The sequence below is a fragment of the Peromyscus californicus genome, unplaced genomic scaffold (assembly GCF_007827085.1).
Source record: "Peromyscus californicus insignis strain IS unplaced genomic scaffold, ASM782708v3 Scaffold_11__1_contigs__length_118956290, whole genome shotgun sequence".
NCBI classification, from domain to species: Eukaryota; Metazoa; Chordata; class Mammalia; order Rodentia; family Cricetidae; genus Peromyscus; species Peromyscus californicus.
In genome coordinates, this window is record NW_026294402.1 from 101,741,392 (window position 1) to 101,749,701 (window position 8,310).

At 40.1% G+C, this 8,310-nt stretch overlaps 1 protein-coding gene and 1 pseudogene across 14 annotated transcripts in view; one reads left to right on the forward strand and one right to left on the reverse strand.

Moving 5' to 3' along the window:
* Positions 1 to 8,310, reverse strand: part of Dock3 (dedicator of cytokinesis 3) — a 377,571-nt gene that overhangs the window by 169,932 nt on the left and 199,329 nt on the right. The window lies entirely within an intron of this gene.
* LOC128098487 (pleckstrin homology domain-containing family A member 3-like) lies at positions 1,577 to 2,795 on the forward strand (annotated as a pseudogene).

An 8,310-nucleotide genomic window follows, 5' to 3' on the forward strand; every position in this document is an offset into this window, starting at 1 on the left:
GATGGCTCAGAGGTTAAGAGCACTGAATGCTCTTCCAGAGAACCCAGGTTCAATTCTCAGCACCCACATGATAGTTCATAACTGTTTTTGTAACTCCAGATCCATGGCAAAACACCAATGCACATAAAAACATTAAAAAAAATTTGCCGGGCGGTGGTGGCGCACGCCTTTAATCCCAGCACTCGGGAGGCAGAGGCAGGCGGATCTCTGTGAGTTCGAGGCCAGCCTGGGCTACCAAGTGAGTTCCAGGAGAGGCGCAAAGCTACACAGAGAAACCCTGTCTCGAAAAACCAAAAAAAAAAAAAAAATTTAATGGGCCTAGGGAATGGCCGGGTATTGGGAACTGAAATTGATGCACAGAAAAGTTCAAGGCTACCGGTATAAGCTATGCATGGCATAGTCTGTAATCCTAGAATTTGAAAGATAGAGGCAGGAAGATGGCTAGTTAGAGTTAAGTCTGAACTATTGTCTTAGTTAGGGTTTCTATTGCTGTGAAGAGTCACCATGACCACAGCAATTCTTATAAAGGAAACACTGAATTGGAGCTGGATTACAGTTTCAGAGGTTTAGTCCATTATCACCATGGCAGAAACATGGTGGCATGCAGGCAAATATGGGGCTGGAGAAAGAGCTGAGAGTTCTACATGTTGATCTGCAAGCAACCGTAAGTGAACTGTGTCTCACACGGGGCATAGCTTGAGCATATAAGACCTCAAAGCCCACCTCCACAGTGACATACTTCCTCTAACAAGGCCACACCCACTCCAACAAGGCCATACCTTCTAATAGTGCTACTCTCTATGTACATTCAAACACATGAGTCTATGGGGCCATACCTATTCAAACCACTATAGCTATGTTGTGAGAACTTGTTGTAACAACAGTAAAAGAGAAACAAAAACCATTTATCTAAAACCTGTTCATTTAAACCTGTCTTCTCCTTTTGCATTATCCTTATAAGTAATAGATTCAGCAGTCACCCAATGGTCATTCTGCTACTCCTCATACTTTTAATGAAATGTCTTTTGAATGTGTATCTTTATGGCCATTTCTTATATTTTTGGTTGTGAGCCTAGCTTTAACGGATAAGCCATCTCTCTAGCCCTTTATGGACATTTCCAATGCCTATCTTATAAGCTATTAGTATGTATTTGTATTTCTAAACATGTTGTCATGTAATTTACTTATAGTAATACACACAATTTTAAGGATGTGACTGTTAGTTTTCCTTATGAAATTACTATGCAAATCATGATATAGAATGCTACTGGCACTCTAACACCCCCCCTCACCCCCACCCCTGTGATATTCCTAGTAAATACCCAGGCATTTAGAAATGGGATGCAGATCAGTTTTCTTTAGGCTTACCTACTCTTTAACCTGATATAAATGAGATCATTTGTATGTGTCATTTGAGATCTGGCATGTTTTATAACATAACACTTCAGGATTCATCCTTGTTATAGGCATCAATATTTTATTCTTTTTTATTGTTGGTGAGTATTACATTATGTGAATATACTCCAATTATTTACTCATTCTTCTATTTATATTTTTGGCTATTAGGAGCTTTCATTAGACATTCTTGTTTAAATATTTTTATGAATCTGTTTCTTATTTTCCTTGGGTTTACCTGGGAAGGAAATTTAGTTAGGCATGCTTAACTCTAATAAGAACTTGTCCAAGGAAGGTGAGCACAGAGGAAGACAGTGCTAGGGTACAAGGAGTGGCATTGTGGGAGGGCAGTGGACATTGGTCACAGCACCCACCAAGGTTGTTGGCGTCTTGTGGCCAGCAAACAGCATGCAGCACCTGTAGGCAGGGCCTCTAATGTGTGGTGCAGGGCTCTAATGGAGGGGTTTCAGTACAGGTGGACCAACTCTCTCACAGGTTGGCAGCCTTGCTGGTTTATTCCAGACAATAGAATCTTTTCCTACTAACATTCACAGGATGATGTCTTCAAAGGAAGTATAAAGATGGCAATTTGTGATATTAAAGCCCATTCAACAGACAACACAAGAATAAAACTAATCATTCCAAGAAAGCAGCATTTCTACATGAGAGCAGTAAATGCCACTAAGAAACAAGGTGACTGGTTGCCCATGGGAGCTCCAAAGCATGTTTGACAGCTGGACTAAAAAGGAAAAAGAAATGTGAAACTAGTATATCTTTGAAAACCAAAATGTCTGAACTTTACCTATACTGTGAACTCCTAATAGAGTATGTTCATCCAGGAATTTGTTCACCGTGCCAAGTCTCATTTATGAGTGAAACCTCTTCCCTGCTTAGTGCCACCTTTAATACAACAACCAAGAACTGTACGAAGGCAGCAAATGCCAAGTTTAAACCTGACATGTTTAATGGCCTCATCTGGATCCCTTGGTTTCACTGATTTCTCCTTCTGTGCAGATGAAGTGTTGTCAGTCACTCTAGTTCTTGCAGTTCAGAGAGTAGCAGCTACTCTATCAACAGACCAGCATCTGCCTTTCACTGACTTTCTCAGTAATACCAAAAACCTACTTGGACAGAATACTGTGATGATATTCCCCTTGAAGACCAAGATAGACCTCTTCCCTGTTCAGGAAACATACTTGATGGTGATTCAGCATCAGCAACTATTCCTGAAGAAAGCAAACTCAATGGCCAAGACACAATCAGAAGAACCTCTTTCACCCTCTTCATCAGGAAACTGATGTGTCTAGCTTCCTTTCAATATTGCTATGCAAAAGCTCCTGTGATTAAACTAATTATAGAAGGTAGTTTTTCCCTTTCCTTAGGATTTCTTTGCACTTTATAGAATATTGTAAAAAAAAAAAAGCCTAAACATTTTTGAAGTGTATTTTATCTTTCATCTTTCTACAGTTTGTTCACAAGAGTATTTTCCTAGTAAGTTCAAAGTATGAATGTACATTTTTTTAAACAAATGATGGTATAACATTTTGACATCCCTAAGGAAAATTCAGATATTTTTCTACAAAACTATAAGGGACTGACAGCTTTGTCAGTGTACATTGCAGCTTATTAAGATGAAATCTTGCTGGGCAGTGGTAGCACATGCCTTTAATCTCAGCACTCAGGAGGCAGAGCCAGGCGGATCTCTGTGAGTCTGAGGCAAGCCTGGTCTACAGAGCGAGATCCAGGACAGGCACCAAAACTACACAGAGAAACCCTGTCTCGAAACCCCTCACCCCTCAAAAAGATGAAATCTCATCAGGTTTGTGTGATAGAATTGTGATATATGTAACTTGTGCATGGACCAAGATCACTTCACTCCAGCTTAAAATGAGTTATGATAAGCAGTTTGATGGTGAGTATATCATATTCCTTTAATCTAATAGCTTTGGTCCAAATACTATGACATATTGAGCATTTTCTAAAAAAATTAGACTCTCTGTCCTTCATATGTGAAGTTGACATTACTGATTTATCAATACCAACTATCAGGTTACAATATTTAATTCTTATTTATTTACTTAAAACCCTTTTAAGACCCACCAAATTTAAGATGTATATGCATTGTTGCTATTTATTTTGTTCTACAAGAGACAAGTATCACAGTGACCTTGTTCTCTTATAACAGAGAAATACATGGCTTAAAAATAATTGCCCGGCGCTGGAGAGATGGCTCAGTGGTTAAAAGCACTGGCTGTTCTTCCAGAAGACCTGGGTTCAATTCTTAGAACCCACATGGCAGCTCACAACTGTCTGTAACTCCAGTTCTAGGGATCTGGCATCCTCACACAGACATACATGCTGGCAAAATACCAATGCACATAAAATAAAAAATTGTCCAACTTTAGCCTCTGGACATCATCTAAGCACCCTTTAGAGCTACACTACATAAAGGACCCATATGATAAGTAACAATGACTATGCCAGGTTCTTTCTTAAATTTCAATCATATTCTCTATCATCTCAACTTCAATATCCATGACCTGTAACAGTGACCTGTGCTGTGGAATATTCCTTTACACTGTGTGAATACATGTTGCTGTAATTGGTTTAGTAAAGATGCTGACTGGCCAATAGCTGAACAGAATAAGGTTAGGCAGGAGAGCCAGACTAGGAGAATGCTGAGAGGAAGTAGGGCGGAGTCTGGAGTCACCAGCCAGATGCAGAAGGAGCAGGAGTTTTCCGTGCCATGCTAATAAAGGTAGCATCACATGGCAGAGTGTAAATAAGGAATATGGGTTAACTTAAAATGTAAGAGTTAGTAATAAGCCTGAGCTATTGGCCAAGCATTTGTAATTAATACAAGCCTCAATGTGTTTATTTGAGAGCGTCTAAGGGACAGGTAAACTCTGCCTATGGACTTGCCTGCAAGATATACTGGTACAATAGCAGAATGAATGTTACATTAACCAACTACTTTCTAGATTTAAGCCCACTCCATGAGATGTAGCCCATATCTGACACTGCTAAAGGGGCCAAGAACCTTAGACTAGATAGGTCATGGGCCTAAAACAGTGGCTCTTAACTTTCCTAATGCTGTGATCCTTTAAAACAATTCCTCCTGTTGTGGTGACCCCCAACCATAAAATTATTTTTTGTTGCTACTTAATGACTGTAATTTTGCTACTGCTATGAACTGCAATGTAAATAATCTGTATTTTCTGATGGTCTTAGGCAACCCCTATGAAAGGGTCATTTGAACCCCTAAAGTGGTCACAACCCACAAGTTGAGAACCACTTGTCTAGAGGAAAACCTACTACTTTTATTCTGCAGAAGAAACATAGCAATAAAATGACTTCTAATCACATACTAATCATATCCACAGATCAATGCATCATTCAACCCTCATCAGAGAAGCTTCTTGCAGTAGATGGGAATTAATACAAAGACCCACACCTGGACAATGTGCAGAGCGTGAGATACTTTGGAGAACTCAGTCCTAAATGGGATGTCTTTATCAAAGCCTTCCTCTCAAGGGTCAGGGATTTATGTGGAAGTGGAGGCAGAAAATTTGTAAGAGCCAGAGATGATGGATAACTCCAAGGAAACAGTGTCTTCTAGATACAAAAGGACTATGCACATATGAACTCACAGAGACTATGGCAGCATATCCATGAACTGCACAGGTTCAAGCCAGATGGGGTCCGAACATTTAGTGGGGAAAATGGACATATGCACCCACTTCTAACCAAGCAGCACTCTGCAACTGATACCTGCTGCTGGCAAAGGAAAAAGCAGTTTTCTCCAGTAGAATCACACTGGGTATATTAACCACACCTCAGGGCAGGCCCCATGAGTAGCTGACAAACATAAACTCAATGGTATTTCTGTAGACCTTTTGTCTCCTTTTCCATTGGACATTTTTTGTCTTAATGGTCTTTTGCTTGTTTATTTATTTTCATTTTTGTGGGTTTTTCTTGTGTGTATTTCGTTTGTTTGGTCTGGTTTTTTGAGACAGGCTCTGTCTGTGTAACAGCCCTGGATGTCCTGGAACTTGCTTTGTAGACAGAGATCCTTCTGCCTCTGTCTCCTGTGTGCTGGGATTAAAGGCATGTGCTACCACACCTGGCTGCTCTTGTTTGTTGTTGTTATTATGCTATGTTATAAACGTACCTGCAGTGGGAAAGGAAAGCAAGAAGTTCAGCCACAGAAGACTCAATTGGAACTCCAGCTGACAACCTCAACTTCCCTAGATGCTTTTTGCTGGATATTGTTGAACAATTGATTTGATATATCTCTATCTGCTACTATTTATACTTATACTTGAAAACCTCACTGTAGAGGACACTTGGCTCTGCCTAAGATTCTCTCTATTGGGAATCCAGTTGGTTACTGCTAAATGTTTTAAGCCCCCAATTTAATGATATTACCTTTCTGCTTGTGGTAGTTTGAAAGAAAATGACCCTCATAGGGAGTGGCACTATGAGTTGGTGTGGTTTTGCTGGAGTAGGTGTGGTCTTGTTGGAGGAAGTGTGTTACTATGGGGTGAGCTTTCAGGTCTCCTATGTTCAAGCTATGCCCAATGACATAGTTCACCTCCTGCTGCCTGCAGATCAAGATGTAGAACTCTCAGCTCTGTCTCTAGCACCATGTCTGTCTGCATGACACTATGTCCTGCTATGATGACAATGGACTAAACCTCTGAAAGTCACCCAATTAAATGTTTTCTTTTATAAGAGATGCTATGGTCATGGTGTCTCTTCATAGGAATAGAAACCCTAAGATACTGCTGTTACTTTTTCTTTCACTAGGGGGTCTTACATGATGGGCCTCTCTGTTCTGCCTGGGACTCTATTAGGAAGTCCAACTGGCTCCCTTAACCTTGGCTGATTTCCTCTGTTTTGAGTACCTAATTTGATAATGTTTTGCTATTTAGCTACAGTGAGTTAATATTCATATTTTACTTTGGCTATGAAAACATAGCTATAATAGATTACTCTCCAAACCATATAAATTAGGGTCTTGGCAATTGCTGTTATTTCCTGTGCTTGGAAAACTCTAAAACTTTATCTGTTTGTTATCTCTTTCTCAGAAAACAGGTTCATTAGCATACTACAAAGACAACAATGGATCTTCTATGAGACAGTTGTATAATACTTAAGTATTCTGATAGAATCTCATCATTTTGGAGGGACAAAATGTAATTCAGAATTAAATATGATAAAGGAAGATAAAAAAGGTAGTATTTTTTAATAAACAAAACATGACTCAGACTAATATTAAATTTTCTTGGGGAATTTACAAATGACCCTCACTTTTGCTTTTCCAAATGCTGGAACTGATCTGCTTTGTTTCTTCTGCATATTTCCCTTACTTCTCTCTATAGTTTCCTCTAGCCCAAACTCTTCAGAATACACCATAATCTGTAGCTAGAGTTTTCCTGCCTGGCCCACAGTCAGGACAAATCTCTCTCATCCGCCAGTCCCACAGTCGCTCAGACCCAACCAAGTAAACACAGAGACTTATATTGCTTACAAACTGTATGGCCGTGGCAGGCTTCTTGCTAACTGTTCTTATAGCTTAAATTAATCCATTTCCATTAATCTATACCTTGCCACGTGGCTCGTGGCTTACCAGCATCTTCACATGCTGTTTGTCATCGTGGCGGCTGGCAGTGTCTCTCTCTCAGCCTTCCACTTCCCAGCTTTATTCTCCTCCTTGTCCCGCCTATACTTCCTGCCTAGCCACTGGCCAATCAGTGATTTATTTATTGACCAATCAGCAACACACTTGACATACAGACCATCCCACAGCAATAATTACTTTAGTGAATCTGCTGTATGTCTCTCCATCCTATTCCTTGAGGTGCTGAAATATTTCTATTTCCATTAAAAGATCTTGGATACCTTTTTATGTATTTAAGTAGAAAACTTAAACAGCAATCAAAGTATTTAGTAGAATGTTTTACAAATTTGATTTAAAGAATCATTATGAAACATAATTACTTTCCTATGGGGTGGGGCCATTTTAGTAACAATGAACCAAACTGAAGGCAAATAATCGACAGACTAATTTCAAGTGAATTTCTATTCCCAGGGAAAGGTATCTAGAACATTCCCTATCATAAAACAGCAATCAGTCATAGCTGCAGTTGCCATTAAAACAAAATATTTATTTGTTTGGGAGGCCCCCAGGTAGTGGGACCAGGACCTGTCCTTAGTGCATGAGCTGGCTTTTTGGAGCCTGGGGCCTATGCTGGGACACTTCACTCAGCCTGGGTGAAGGGAGGAGGGGACTGGACCTGCCTGAATCTACCAGGCTGAGCTGAATCCCCAGGGGAGTCCTTGCCCTGGAGCAGTTGGGAATGGGGGGTGGATTGGGGGAAGGAAGCACGGGGGGGGGGGGGGTGGCAGGAGGAGGGAGGATAGGGGAATCTGTGGCTGATATGTAAAATTAAATTAATTATAAAATTTAAAAATAAAATATTCTCCTTTTTCCACCTAAAAATTGAGTTTTTAAGTCATAAATGTATATATTTTGTATTTAAAATGGTATTTCCATTTTCTCCTCATACTTTTTTGCTTTGGGCAACAAACAATAATTGTGGGCTCCGGGTTCCTGTTTATTGATGAAGACATAGCTAGTCCAAAGCTTCCTATCATTTGTGCTATTTCCCATTACTTTACCTATTTTGCAGTTACCATAACATCTGTTATCTCTTGCTCTATGGCAATAGGCTTGTGATGCTCTGTTCTGATATTCTCATCAGTTCCTAGACATTGGAGGCATTGGGAGGGGTGACAGTTCACACATGCTAAGCATGTGCTCTACTACTGAGCTACATGCCACCCTCACAGTACCCTGTTTTTGCTTCCTCCCTGCCTCCTGGGGCTCATGATCTAAGCCTTGGAGTTTTT